This window comes from Stegastes partitus, unplaced genomic scaffold (assembly GCF_000690725.1).
Source record: "Stegastes partitus isolate 25-593 unplaced genomic scaffold, Stegastes_partitus-1.0.2 Scaffold801, whole genome shotgun sequence".
Classification (NCBI taxonomy): domain Eukaryota; kingdom Metazoa; phylum Chordata; class Actinopteri; family Pomacentridae; genus Stegastes; species Stegastes partitus.
The window spans coordinates 232,965-247,383 of record NW_007578532.1 but is presented as its reverse complement, the minus strand read 5'-3'; the positions used below and the strand labels follow the sequence as shown (position 1 = coordinate 247,383).

The window sequence follows — 14,419 nt, the reverse complement described above, 5'->3', positions numbered from 1 at the left end:
CACACACACACACACACACACACAGGACTTATCCCAAGGTGGAGAGTGCGATTAAAGCTCCATTAAGCAATACTTTTCACACCAACACTGAATCAAATGATTTCCTTGCAATCGGAAACGTTCGCTCACGCTGACAACGAACACCCAACTCTTAGGCCACGTCAGTCGTTTTTTAAAAAAACAGTTTTCTGCAACTATCCGCTTGCTGTGTTTTGACGGCGGTTGACTTCAAAACCACAAATAAGTGAGCAGTTAGGAAGCCAAACATCGAGAGACATCCTTCTTTCATTCCTTTAGTGTTTGACACAATATAAGCCAGCAATGACTCGACAACTATGCCATCCAACGTCTCATGTAAATATAAAATCGATATTAAGATAAGATAAAGATAAAGAGATAAAGAGACTTTATTGTCATTGTGCAGAAGTACAACGAAACTTGTGTGGAAGAACACGACAATAGCAGCAAGAAATAAAAATAATTTAAACAAAGTACTATATACACAAAGCATTATATACAATAAAGTGAGAGAGATATTGATTTAACTATTAGCTTTCTCTATAGGCTTTTTGTTTTTGTGTTTGCATAGATAATCCAGTCAGAGCTCAGTTTTCTGCCACCTGACAAACGTCAACATTTACTTTCCTTTTAGCTCTGCTTTGGCCTCCACCACCTAAATCTTTCCTTACTGTGTGCTCACCAGAGGCCTGAGAAAGTTCAACAAATTCAGGATATCTGTTTGTCGGTCTTCAGCAGTGACGAGAAGCTCAACTTATCAGGTTAACTCATGGTTTCAGAACCCAGCTATGAACTCACATAAAAAAGGTGATGACTAATCGAAGAAGAACAAACTGTAATCCTCAATTTAAAAACAATAATAGATTCTAAAACCCAGAAAACCAGGAAGGACAGTGAGTAAAAAAACAAGAGACTGTGTGAATGTGTAAGTTAGGAGGCTTATCAGCATCACTGCCCAGATCTGACAATAACTGGGCAGCATTTGTGTTTCCTATTGTCGCTTAGATGTAAAGTTTTCTTATGTCAAGTAAGACAGTTTCCCCATTGATTCAGCTGCAACCCTGCTGGTGTTAAACAATCTTGGAAGCAAGTAAAGAACAAACCTAAACATAATTCATAGCAGTAAGTAAGCATACTACAAATCTTATAAGGGCAGCAAGTACAGGGCTTTAGTGCTTTTAATCAGTGTTTTTGTTAGGATTACAAAGGGCTAAACAATAAAATGAAATTTCTAGCAGAGGAAGGCCGGGTTCCCTCCATTGATGCTCAGTATGTCTCATATGTGTGCTCCCAGATGCTCAAAGACCATCTCACTATCTGTGCACTGAGCTCTACGGGATCTTCCAGGAATGATGATCCATTTCCCAGGACAGCTGACTGATTAGTAGATGGTACTTTTATGCACATTGACACGCTATCTTGACCATGACCCGCTCTGGAGAAGGTGAGGTGTGCAGCTTAAGCTACCACGGTGCTGAAACACCATCGTAAACCCAGGACTAAACCTGAAGTTACGGAACCCACATCCTGCTTCGCGTGCACTTTGTGTGATGTTTTAGCCCTGTGCAGGTAGCATCACATGGATTTATCAGAGTTTGTTGAGCGGAAATAGTTGGCTGTTGCAGCTGTAAACAAGGTTGTGTGAGAGCGTCTCTGGCTGTAAAACAAAAGAAGTAGGAAGATGCTAAACTGTTGAGAGAGCTGAAGGGAATTTGTATTCCTCTGTAGGCGCCCCATTTCCTTTAAATGTAGTCATTTCACAGCTTATAGTTCATATAAAAACATCAATTAATGCTGCTTTAACCACTGTACAGTTTTTGTGTGGAATCTACAAAACTAAATCAAATGCATCATACTGAACATCCATCCATTATCTATACATCGCTGAATCCTCACTAGGGTCATGGGGGGCTGGTGTCTATCCCAGCTGACTCAGGGTGAAGGCAGGGGACACCCTGGACAGGTAACCAGTCTATCACAGGGCTACACTTAGAGACAGACAACCAAGCACACTCACATTCACACCTACAGACTATTTAGAATCACCAATTAACCTCAACATGTTTTTGGACTGGCTGCAGGGTGGCTCAGTGGTTAGCACTGTTTCCTCGCAGCAGGAAGGTCGCTGGTTCGCGTCCGAGTGGGGGCACTGGAATCTTTCTGCGTGGAGTCTCCATGTTCTCCCCGTGCAGTGTGGGTTCTCTCCGGGTTCTCCGGCTTCCTCCCACACAGTCCAAAAACATGTTGAGGTTAATTGGTGATTCTAAATTGTCCGTAGGTGTGAATGTGAGTGTGCTTGGTTGTCTGTCTCTAAGTGTAGCCCTGTGATAGACTGGTGACCTGTCCAGGGTGTCTCCTGCCTTCGCCCTAAGTCAGCTGGGATAGACTCCAGCCCCCCCGCGACCCTAGTGAGGATTAAGCGGTGTGTAGATAATGGATGAATGGATGTTTTTGGAGTGTGCGGGAGAAAGGCGGAGAACCCGGAGAGAACCCACGCTGCACGAAGAGAACATGCCGGCGACCTTCTTGCTTGCAAGGCAATGGTGCCAACCACTGTTCCACCTTGCAGCCCTATACTGAACATAACGATGTCTATATCTCAGAAACTACTTGTTAGCATTTGTTGACATTTCAGCAGCGAAATCATTTAAAAAAAAAGTTTGTTTAACCAATAACATTGTTGAAGATTCTTAAAATATATGATTGCTAATTAAACTGCAGATTTGTATGAACTATTAAGATTGACTTTTTATAATAATTTAATCCTGCTTAATGTTTAAAAAAAAATATTTTAGAATAACTAGCTGAGTTCAAAAGTTACACCGCCGGCTTATGTTACGCTGGTAATTACAGAATTAATAGTTCCAAGAAAGTTTCAGCTGCAAAACACGAGTCCCCCATTAGTCTCCCCACCGACCACTCGAAAAGCCACAGAGCGACAAAAAAAAATATTGCTGAGAACAGGCTCAGCAGATGAGTGCAGACTGATGAAACAGACTAACAGACGAAGTTAGATGAGAAAAAGAGTGTTAAAGCAGCAAAGAGGGGAAAAGGCGGAGAGGCGAACAACACAAAGAGACAGAGAGAGAAAGCAGGAAGGAAAAAAAAAAAGAAGATGGCACTATATGATATAGAACAGATTGTGCTGATTCTACTCTCTCTCTATCCGCCTTCCATCAGTGCCCCCATTCCTCAGCCAGACACTTTCTTAAGCTAAACTAAATGGGCTAATTAATCTGGGCTAATGGTGGGTGACAGCAAATATGCTAGCACAATTATCACCCTATTAAAGATTCATATTCCAACCCATAATTGAAAATGAAAAGGTGGGGTGAAGGGAGGATGGGTGTGGGAGTCTGCGCCCCCCGGCCCACGCGCACACACACACACACACACACACACCCACACACACCCACCCAACAACTCAGAACCACATCTTATAAATGGTTACTTCTGCACTTCATGATGCAGTGTGATTTTATGGCTCCAGACGTTTAATTATTGGGATTGGGCAATAGCGGGTAAATGAATTAGGGACAATTTATCTAAGCATAAAACTAATTTGAAAACATGAATGTGGGTTTTATTCTCATACCGCCATCCTGTCTTATTCCTTCAACACACACACACACACGCTGCTGTGTCGTCTAATCAGCATGCAAAGCAAATATGTCTGTCAGTTTTGATTTTTAGATGAAATCGCCGCGGTCATAAATCTCTAACTATTCCTGAAATCACGTGCAATCAGCTGTTCCACAAAGAATTCATGAAATAAGTGGATGTGCGTTGGTGAGGAGTAAATCTGAAAGTAAACGGCAGCCCTAAAGGGCACTGGGATTTTTTAAAAAAAACAGGGTGGCTGCATTCTGCTACCTAAAAAGAAAGCTTTTTACTTTTTTACTGAGTGAGATTCAAAAAAAGAAAAAAAAAAGAAAACCTTGTACAATAGAAAAATTAAATAAAAATACACCAGAGAGAAAATCGGGATGCTCTCAAGTCTCAGAACCAATATGGAGATGCGTGGTGGTTATATATATATATATATATCTCACTACTGGGCTAAATGTGAATATAATGTGCTGCGTGGGAGTTTGTGGAAATATATGTAAATATATCTCCTCCCTCTGAGAAGGACTGTCCACAGTGGGTTCAACCTAATAAATGCTGAGCAAAAATGACAAATTGAAGTAATCAAAGGTTGTCGGATTAATTAAGATAAATGAGTTATATACTGTATCGTGCAAATCTCTCAAAAGGCAGTAACATTATCATTAATATGGTCTGTGGCCTGATTTCCTCAAATGTTAGTTGGATTTTGGACATTCTGGGTATTTATTTTTATTGTATTTTTGTAATGTGGCCATCAATACAATCCATAAGGTGCTTTTGCAATTTTTATTAGCAGTAATTTAAAAGTCACACAAATAATGACTGGCTTCAGGTTACATGAATGCTTTCAGCACATCATATATATTCCATTCCTACCATTATGGATGCAACTACTATTGTAGATTTTTTATTTATTGGTTGGTACCAAATGGCAATATGCACTTTAAATATAAGATTAACTGACAGAAATGTTTCCCATCAGCTGAGAATATTATTTGCCGTCAAACAAATTGGATTTAGAGGAATCATTGTGGATCATATTTTTGTGACAGAAATCACATTCAAGCTAAGAGCAACACAGTTTTTCATGAAATGCAAGGCAGACAACGTTAAAACGTTATCTAATGGTGTTTTACCAGTTTTCTTTAAAGATCAGACATTTCTGGACATTAAAGCTCACAACACTAAATTGGACATTTGCACGCATGAGGGTTGATACGAGGCTAGCAAAGGCGACGCAGGATCCTCCATAGATTCTGGTTTTAACCACTTTTAAGCGCACGCAGCAGCTAAAGCGAAAGCTTTAAAGTGAGTCAAAAGAATTGAAGTGGAGGGCCGCCACCGCCTATCTGCCTCCACATGCATAAACGACGGTGCGTCATCAAGTTGTGAGACGGCGTGGTTCCAGGTAATTCTGAGTGGACGCCAAGGGAGGCAGGGGAAAGAGAAAGATGAGAAAGAAGATGAAAAACCTCAAATTCAATCTGGCACGGTGAGAGGGACTGAGGGGAAATAAGGTGGTTTTGATTTGTCTCTCATCCCTCGCTTGCGCTGTGACGGAGCGATAGAGCATCGCCACCGCGGAGGGAGCACCGGCAGTGGCCGACTGGTGGGAGGAGGTGGGGCGGCGGTGGGGGGCGGAAAGGTAAAGGTGAGTGAGCAATGGAGGATGGGAGAGATAGAAAATGCAATCCTATTCCAAGTAAAAGAGAATCATTATCTCCTTTAAAACAGAAGGAGATGGAAAGGTCTGCCCTTGGCGGGCCGTGGGGTTCAAACCGTCTAAAACAAACTGCCGATGAAGGCGAGTGTAAGAAGGTTTTCCATCAAAAAAATATAAAAATAATAAAATTCACACCTAACTCAAACCTTAAAAAAAAAAACAATGAAGGAAGCACACTGGGGTTTTATTTACTCTTGAACTGCAGCATGAACCAGCACATACAGTCGTCCTCAGGTTTATGAATACCCTCCTGATTAAGAAGGAAAAAGTCACTGAAATAAGCTGAAACTGACAAAATTAATAAGAAATAAAAAAATTAGGAAAATCATGACACTGGTTTTGAGTTTTGGTTCAACAGAAATATAAAAAACAAGCATGATGGGATCTGTAAACCAGCCAATCAAGTGTTTTCTGTAACTCTCAATCAGAATTCTGCACCTGTTGACAGCTATTTGGATTTCACTGCTCATCAGCAAAGTGCTCTAATTTGTACAGAACAGTTTTTTGTTTTTTTAAATTATTGTTTTCAACCACGATTCAAAGCAATGTTTTATTTCACAAAAGTATAATTTAGCAAATTTTTATTTATTATTATTTTTTTCAGTTTCCAGTTATTTGAGTGAATTTTGCCTTTTCTTTATGTGTGAATACATTTGAGGACGACTGTATCTGAAGATCTGTGAATAAACTGAATTCATCCTGGAAGTCTCCAGACTTGTTGCTGTTTCCCATTCAGCTACAACAACAACGTGGACATCTTTAACCATGTTGTCCTTAAATCTCTGAATAAAGGCAGCTCATTAGAGAAATCATACTTGTTCTATAACCTCTTCTAACACTGTGCGTGCTACAGTGAGGCAGTTTTGTTTTTTGGATATCATTCAAGTCTTTAATACTTTACTAGCAATTCACTCACAATCCCTGCATAACCTCAGTGTTCTGTCTCAGTAGAATAATGGGATTATTTGGGATGTGCTTTCCTCGTCCAGTGAGGCCGGCCTCTTCCAGTCTCTCTAGCGCCTTATCTACCTGACCTTTCACTGCAAATGGTAAGTGAGGGCTCTTAAAATGCTTAGGACACGGATCTGCCTTTCTAGGAGGGTAGCTTTTACAGAGTGTGTACCAGAACTCTGAGTGCCTCTTTTCAGTCTCTCGTATTGGCTTTAGATTCTAGCTTCTGCACTCAGCCTCTTTATTTGGTGGCCAGTCAGCTTGGATTTGTGAGGCCAGTTCCATCCACTCCGGGCCGGTGCATCGCCCCACGCCATTGTCATCGGCGGCTCACAGCTTTCAGAATGTTGAATAGCTTTAAAGGGCCTTTCGATGATTTAAGTTATTCACCTTTTTGTGTGTTTTAACATCCACTCTGGCACGTGCTTTTTAAGTAGTTTGCTTTTAATACATTTTTTTTTTTTTTAAATAATATAATTTTTTTCTGTGTATCTGCTGCTGTATTGGTTTGCTTTCCTGCTCAGACACTCTGACCCCATGTCTGACTCCTGAAATGCTTAGCGGCGGCAGCATTGTTGCTTAAGTGTGACTTTTTCCACATTTAGTATTATTAGGGTCCGAGCACCAAAAGGGTGCGAAGACCCTATTGGAACTGCTCGGATTATTATTATTATTATTATTATTAGGGTCCGAGCACCAAAAGGGTGCGAAGACCCTATTGGAACTGCTCGGATTATTATTATTTATTCTTCGTTACAAAGAAACGCGTTTTTGAGGTACACAACGTACTCACACACTCACCAAACTCGCCACACACACCAGACCCGGCGAAAAATTTTATAATTAGGGGGAAATACCTCAATAGCAACATGGCTCAACAGCGCCCCCTACAAAATTACGAATAATGAGCCCCCGAACACACTTTCACGTGGAGCCATGAAATTCGGTACACACATGTAACAACTCGAGACGCACAAAAAAGCCTCAAGAACACATACCCGAAACTCAACAGGAAGTCGGCCATTTTGAAAAAAAATGGCGGCTCGCCAAAATTTACCTCCTCTACGGGGTAAGTCGTAGACACCTGAAATTTGGCCAGCATAAACTACACGACGTGGTGATTAAAAGCTATCAAAACGCTCCGCAGATGAGGCCCGGTTTACAAATGGCGGTTCGTACAATATCGCCAAAAAGCCATAAAACGCCATACAATGGGACGTGCTGTGTAACTGGCCTGTATGTGCTCCGATCGGCCTGAAAGTTTACACGCGTGCTCCAAGTCTCAGCCAGAGCGAGTTAAAGACATGTGCACACCGACTGGCTCAGTTGCACTCCCGCGAGAAGCGAGGACCCGACCAATGCTGCTTGCGGCTTTAATTATTTTTTATTATTTATTCTGTGAGCAGCTAACTTTTCCCCCTTTTTCTCCACATTTCTGACAGACCACGGTTTTTACAATGACAGCAAATTAGGAGCGTAGTGTGCACATTCATATCTCTGCGATTATATATTTAATTCTGCTGCACTCTATGTCATCGACAGCTCTTATTTTGACCCCTTCACTTTCCTTAGATGTTGAAGTTTCTGCTATTTTCAGCGATTTCCTTTGACTTCATTTCACAATGAATCCAGTGGACGGGGCAACTTTCGAGGGCAACATTAAATCCTGTACCTGATTCCTAATTGCCGTTGAATTACATTCATTCAGCAGAGCAGCAAACAGCATCATTAGCTGCGTTTTCGTAAATTCAACGGTATCCGAAAGCGGCGGCAACATGTCTGAATAAGCACCCTGGTCACTTCTCTGTACAAGCGTGCCAGGTTGGAAGCAGGAACATTTCCATATAAACTCTAATATTAATGGTTAGATCAGGGGTGTCCAATCCTGGTCCTCGAGGGCCACAGTCCTGCATGTTTTAGATGTTTCCTTCTTCCAACACACCTGATTCAAATGATCAGCTCATCATCAAGCTCTGTAGAAGCCTGATAACGATCCTGAGCGTTTGAATCAGGAAACATGCAGGATTACGGCCCTCGAGGACCAGAATTGCCCACCCCTGGGTTAGATGCACAACTACAGTCTGAGTTGTGTGAGGTGACTAAGGGAAGGATTTTTCCACATTTCAGCACCAATATATATCCAGAATAATCACACAGAGAGAGTTTTTCCTCCCAGATCAATCCAAGTATTATTTTCTTATTTGGGACATTTCAAAAGTTTGCTTAAAATTGGTTTAACAATCGTACAGAAACACAGCTGCTGTCTCGCTTTTGTCTTAACGGCTAAAACTAAACTTTTTCTCTTGGTAGCACAGCCACCACTCGTGTATTTCTCTGAGGATCACCACTGGATCACTGTTAGCATTTTACATAGCACACAATGCTGCGGGCTGCAGGGTGGCGCAGTTGGTAGCACTGTTGCCTCGCAGCAAGAAGGATGCCGGTTCGTGTCCCGGTGGGGGCAATCTTTCTGCGTGGAGTTTGCATGTTCTCCCCGTGCAGCGTGGGTTCTCTCCGGGTTCTCCGGCTTCCTCCCACACAGTCCAGAAACATGTTGGGTGATTGCAAATTGTCCGTAGGTGTGAATGTGAGTGTGCTTGGTTGTCTGTCTCTAAGTGTGGCCCTGTGATAGACTGGTGACCTGTCCAGGGTGTCTCCTGCCTTCGCCCTGAGTCGGCTGGGGTAGACTCCAGCCCCCCATGACCCTAGTGAGGATTGAGCGGTGTATAGATAATGGATGGACACAATGCTGCTTCCTTTACGTGGACACTGACTGTTTGAATGTAAACAAAACCACAGAAAACTGTACGAGCAATAAAACTAAAAGGACCACAAGGTGACACGGTTGCAATTTATACCAATGATGACAACATGGCAATTGGCCCACTGATGGAATGATAGCTTCTAATTGGTCCCTGGACAAGATGATAGCCTCTGATTGGTCTGACTGTAAACTCATGTTTCTACTGTCATCTCATAATAAAGGCCTGCACTTCCATGTGTTTATACACACACACACCGGGGAAGGTTCTCGAGATATAAAAGCACTTATCTCTTTTACTTTCCCTTTAGTCTTTCATCTTTCACTCAAACTACGTGGGTCCGCTGTAATCGAAACAAACCGGCTTGAAGAAAAGCCTTCAAAATGCACCGCATGTTTGGCATTAAATGGCACCGTCTGACAGCATGAAAAGATAAAATTAAATAAAATGATTTAATTAGACTGAAAAAATCAGCTTTAAATACAGACAGAACCATATAACACTAAACCTAGTAAGAAAAAAAAAAAAGGGTTGCTATTTTTGATGGATGAAATTACTTGCAAGCAATTTATTTTGCACTTATTGCCTCCCACAATTTTTCAGTCTGCAGCGTCGGCAGAGAGCGTCAGTGACACCGCCTAATGCTTCGGCCCGGTGAGGAAATCTACTACTGTCACCCCGACTACATTAGCAGCATATTAAAAGTCAAAAGCCTCCTCCTTCAAACTTTCAGCAGCCTGACACGCTGCTGTGTTGACAGGACCAAGACATGCTCTAAAAACAGCCCCCACTTAGCTCCTGTCACCGGCAGACAGAGGAAAAGCATGCATTCCTGCTGCACAAACACACCAATGCACTCACTTATCCCCCGCGCTGCTGACGGCGACCCCGACAAAAAAGATTCCTCAAGAATTACACCTGCGGGCGAGACTAATTCTACCCCTTTACAATTCTCTTGCTGTTTTTCACCTTTGTGGTTCACAATAATTTGACGTGCTGTTATTTATTTATTTTTAACAGAACAAACTTCCCCCTTTTCAGTAAAATATGGCTGAATATCGTATCACCTGAACGCACAGTAATTGATGTGCAAGTCTAAATTGTTTGCGATGAAAAAGCTAAGATGAATGTGTTTTTCTCGCAGGTTCTATCACTGTCTTGATAATATCTTTCCTTTTTTTTTTTTTTTTTTTTTAATTACATCTTTGAAAAGGTAAATTCAGGTCTGCAGGGCGTGACGGTGTTGCAGGAGTTGCGAGGGAAACTTCCTCATCCTGTGATGCTGTGCTGCCTGTGGTGTTGTTTCAAATCAGCACATCACTTAACTCTATTGGAGTAGGTAAAAAAACTGACTAAAGCCCGTACAAGTTTGTCAAATAACAGCAGAGTCAAACAAACTAAGAAAAAAGCACGGAGGCGAATTGTCATTAAACAGAAGAATGCCTTGTGAGTGAATAGCCGAGGAGGACTTCAAGAAAAATCCTCAATTTTATGCAAAGTGAAAAAGGACTTTTAAATAAATGTAGATAACTAAACCGGATTGCGCTCTGACCTTTACAAACCCCATATTGGAAAGCCTCCACTGCAGAAAATAACTTTTTTAATTAGCATTTCACCAGGTTATTTGGTGCAGACATTTAATTGCAATGCCATTTGCTGCAAGTTTGAAATTCCTGAAGTGCAGAGTGTTCTCCAACAATGACAGCCACAACCAAGATGTTGTCATGGTTCTGGTTTAAGTTTTTGTTCCCAAGTATTTATATTTTGCCTTTAACTAATTCTATACAGTAGACCACGGGTGGGCAATCCTGGTCCTCGAGGGCCGCAATCCTGCATGTTTTAGATGTTTCCCCTCTTCCAACACACCTGATTTAAATGATCAGGATCGTTATCAGGCTTCTACAGAGCTTGACGATGAGCTGAGGGAAACATCTAAAACATGCAGGACTGTGGCCCTCGAGGACCAGGATTCGACACCCCTGCAGTAGACAGACGGCCAAACAGGGAATTGATCTTTTTCTGTACTTTTAGAAAGGTATTCATTAAACACATGACTAATTATATGCGTACAGCTGCTTAGAAGTGTTGCCTACCATCACATTAAAGTGTTACGGACCATTTATTAAAGATGCATGTAGTGCTTACGAATGCTGCAGAGGGATACTTCAGCGTACTGCTGTGTACTATTACACTTGATGCTAATCTGTAACGGCAGCTTGTAGCAATTTGCTTGAAAAATCTAAATTCATGACATATTAGATTAAGATGTTTCACTGAATATGAGAGGCTGCTTGAAAAAAAAAAGTTAATAAACCAGCTATCATGTTTGAAGTGCACAGTTTTATCTCAGCATTTTTTTGCAAATACAGATTTAAATCGATTTCACTGACAGAACTTTGACGTGCCAAGTTTCCGTCATCGTCGCATCAAACCTTTGGTCATCTACAGGCAGCGACTTGCTTGGCCGGCAGTCTGTTTAACCGACTGCCGCGGTCCGACAGACTCTCCGCGGTGGCATTGTTGTTTGCAAGAGAACGCCAGAACTTGCTGGTTAATGGACCAATGCAGAAGCTCAGCTGGGAGTTAAGAGGGAGAAATGGGCACTGCCCTTGCTCAACTCGCTATCACTCAAGCCCCCGTGGCAGAGCTAATTCAGAGGCGCGGCGTTGAAATTCAATTTTGATGTGTTACCTTGCAAAGAAAACTCGAACGCACAACAACTTTTAACTCTCACAGTTGACACGGTGAAGCTGGAGAAGTATTTTTTTGCTAATATGACGCCAACAATCAAACATCAGTGTATTAAACAACTAACTAGGAATGACAGACTGGATGTTAAACACAAAGCCAGGCATGATTTCTAGCTTAATAACTGCAAAGACTTCAAATCAAACATCTGTACTGACTGCCTAGAATGCAAATATAGTGAACTTCTGTTCCACCAAAAACATTAAAAAAAAAACTGTCAACTCCGAGAAAATACAATAGCAGGGGTGGAAAGGTGAAGAAAAAGGAGAGCCCGAACCTTTTATTGTGTTCCAGACTTTAATATCTGACAGTCAGTCGTTTATCATTGCGGACTGCTGATGGTGAGAGTAGAGAAAGGTGGAGAAAACAGAGGCACCGAGTATCAATATGAATTTTTTATTTGATGGATTTTATGGGGGGTTGCATTTCAGAAGGCTGGCGGAGTCAAGGTTCACAGAGAGAGAGAGAAGGAAAAGAAAAAGAGAGAGAGGCCAAGTCATAAAGCCCAGGCAAGGCATAACGGTGAACATGAAGAACACACACACACACACATTTCTGCTTGCAACATGCTATAATCTATCCTGTACCCCATGCATGCAAAAAGATGTAAGCAAAAAGCCCCCAAAACACGGCACCTCAGATTTAAACACCCTGCGAAAAGCTGCAAACTCCCTCATGCATTTTCCATCTTTTGCTTCTTCAAACCCACACATAACTCTTTACAACCAAGCTCTTATTTCTCTCTCACACACACACACAAACAGCAGAAACTCTTTTACTTGTTTCTTTTTTTTTTTTCTCTCCCTCGAACAAATTCACAAAAATACACACAAACACATAACGCAAAGTTCTTAGGCTGGCTTCAGGTGTGGTCATAAATCATCAGAGTGAGTGGCTATGATTCCCTCTAGCAGCAGCAGCAGCAGCAGCAGCAGCAGCGGCGGGGCTGGTGGGTCCAGAGAGGAGGCTGCAGTTAAATGGCTGCCCTTGCTTTCTGTGTCCATCAAGGCCAATAGGACCCGCAGCCTCTGGGCGCGACACATTTTAGACGGCTGACATCAGCGACACAAAAACACATTTTAGATGAACAAACAGACAGACACTCTCACACACACACACACACAGAGGCAGCCAGACACTAAAGAAAAGAAGTCAAAACTCAGCAACGAATTCTGTGAGGCACATTTGATTTCTTGTAATTTTCAATGTCAGTTTAGTCACTTTTATATGGACAATGAATAATCCAGTAATTACCACCATGTTGGATGCTGCCAAAAACATTCTGCTTTTATTCGACACATTTTAGTCTAATTTGTTGGCTAAGTTTTTGTTTTGGTCTCACTTTAACTGCCCGCCTTCACTTTATTAAACTCCATATAAAACGCTGAATGCGATAAAAAGGACGCACATAGCTGTTTAAACCAGTGTAATTGCGCTGGACCGGCACGAGATAAGGTGTAGGATGAGGTAGCCACCAAGAACTTCCACCTCCAAGGAAACCAGACGTAAACATCTGCTGCTAATGGCTTTATATGGTCTGTTTGCAGCCGTGCGGTTACACATGGTGCAGACTTTGACACATAGTAAAGCAAATGCCGGAAAGATTAGATAACCGTGTTGTGGTCTGGCATAATATTATCATGGGAACAGATTGAAAGCTAGCTCAGTAAGTCATAATTAACAGCATATCGGATATTGCGTGAAGCGTTTCTGTTGCTCTGAAACCGAAGTGAAAACAACGTTTCCATGCAATCTTTTTTTTAAATCAGTTTTGAACTCTGACGCACACAGACTTAGAGAACACAGTTGTTATTATTGTTATTAGCGAAAGCATGACAGACAATTTAATCGTAAATTCCTTCGTGTTTTCATACCAAATGTCACCTTCCTGCAGAGGGAACACTTGCAATCAGCGCTTACCTTGAGTCTGGACCGTTACAAACTTGAACCCATACAAAAGAACCTTGATGTAATCAAGAATCAAAGCTGCTGCTAAGTAATCAGTCTGGCCTCCTAAAAGCAGAGCTGAAGTGAGAGACTTCATGTCCAAGTAAGACTCATTCATGCTTTTATAACTTGTAAACTCCTCCACTCCTTACTGGCCTCTCCAATAATCATAGATATGCATAATAAAGGCTCGATGTCTTAAGGTGGTGTTTTGAATGGGATCACCGTTCGGCCATCTTGATTCGGGGCAGCTCTCTGGCGGAACCTGTGGAGGAAGGTGAGTGATCTGCACAAACGTAAATACTCTGATCTCGGACTTACAAACGGTTTGGTGTCGTACAAACGTTATTAACGTGGCCACGATTCAAATTACAAAAATACAAATAAAATACAAAATAATTAAAATGCTATTTGTTGCTGGCCGTGAGAGTGTAACATAATTATCCATCAGTGCAGTGTTATAACTACACCTCTGACGTTTAGAACAAACCAAACCGTTTGAAAATCAGTAGAAAATTGAGCAAGTTATGGTTATTTATAAAGTACATGCACCACTACAACACAATGTTATGAGTGAGCGAGCGTACTGTACCAAGATGGCCGCCAGTGCGGACGTGCGATTCCATTGGCCGACAGCGCGGACGAGACATCTAGCTTTTAT

The 14,419-nt window shown here is 41.8% G+C and overlaps 1 protein-coding gene across 3 annotated transcripts in view; it reads right to left on the bottom strand.

Annotated features, from left to right (window-relative positions):
- The window catches only part of adarb1b (adenosine deaminase RNA specific B1b), a 142,255-nt gene that overhangs the window by 24,478 nt on the left and 103,358 nt on the right, over positions 1-14,419 (bottom strand). The gene's annotated exons all lie outside the window — the stretch shown is intronic.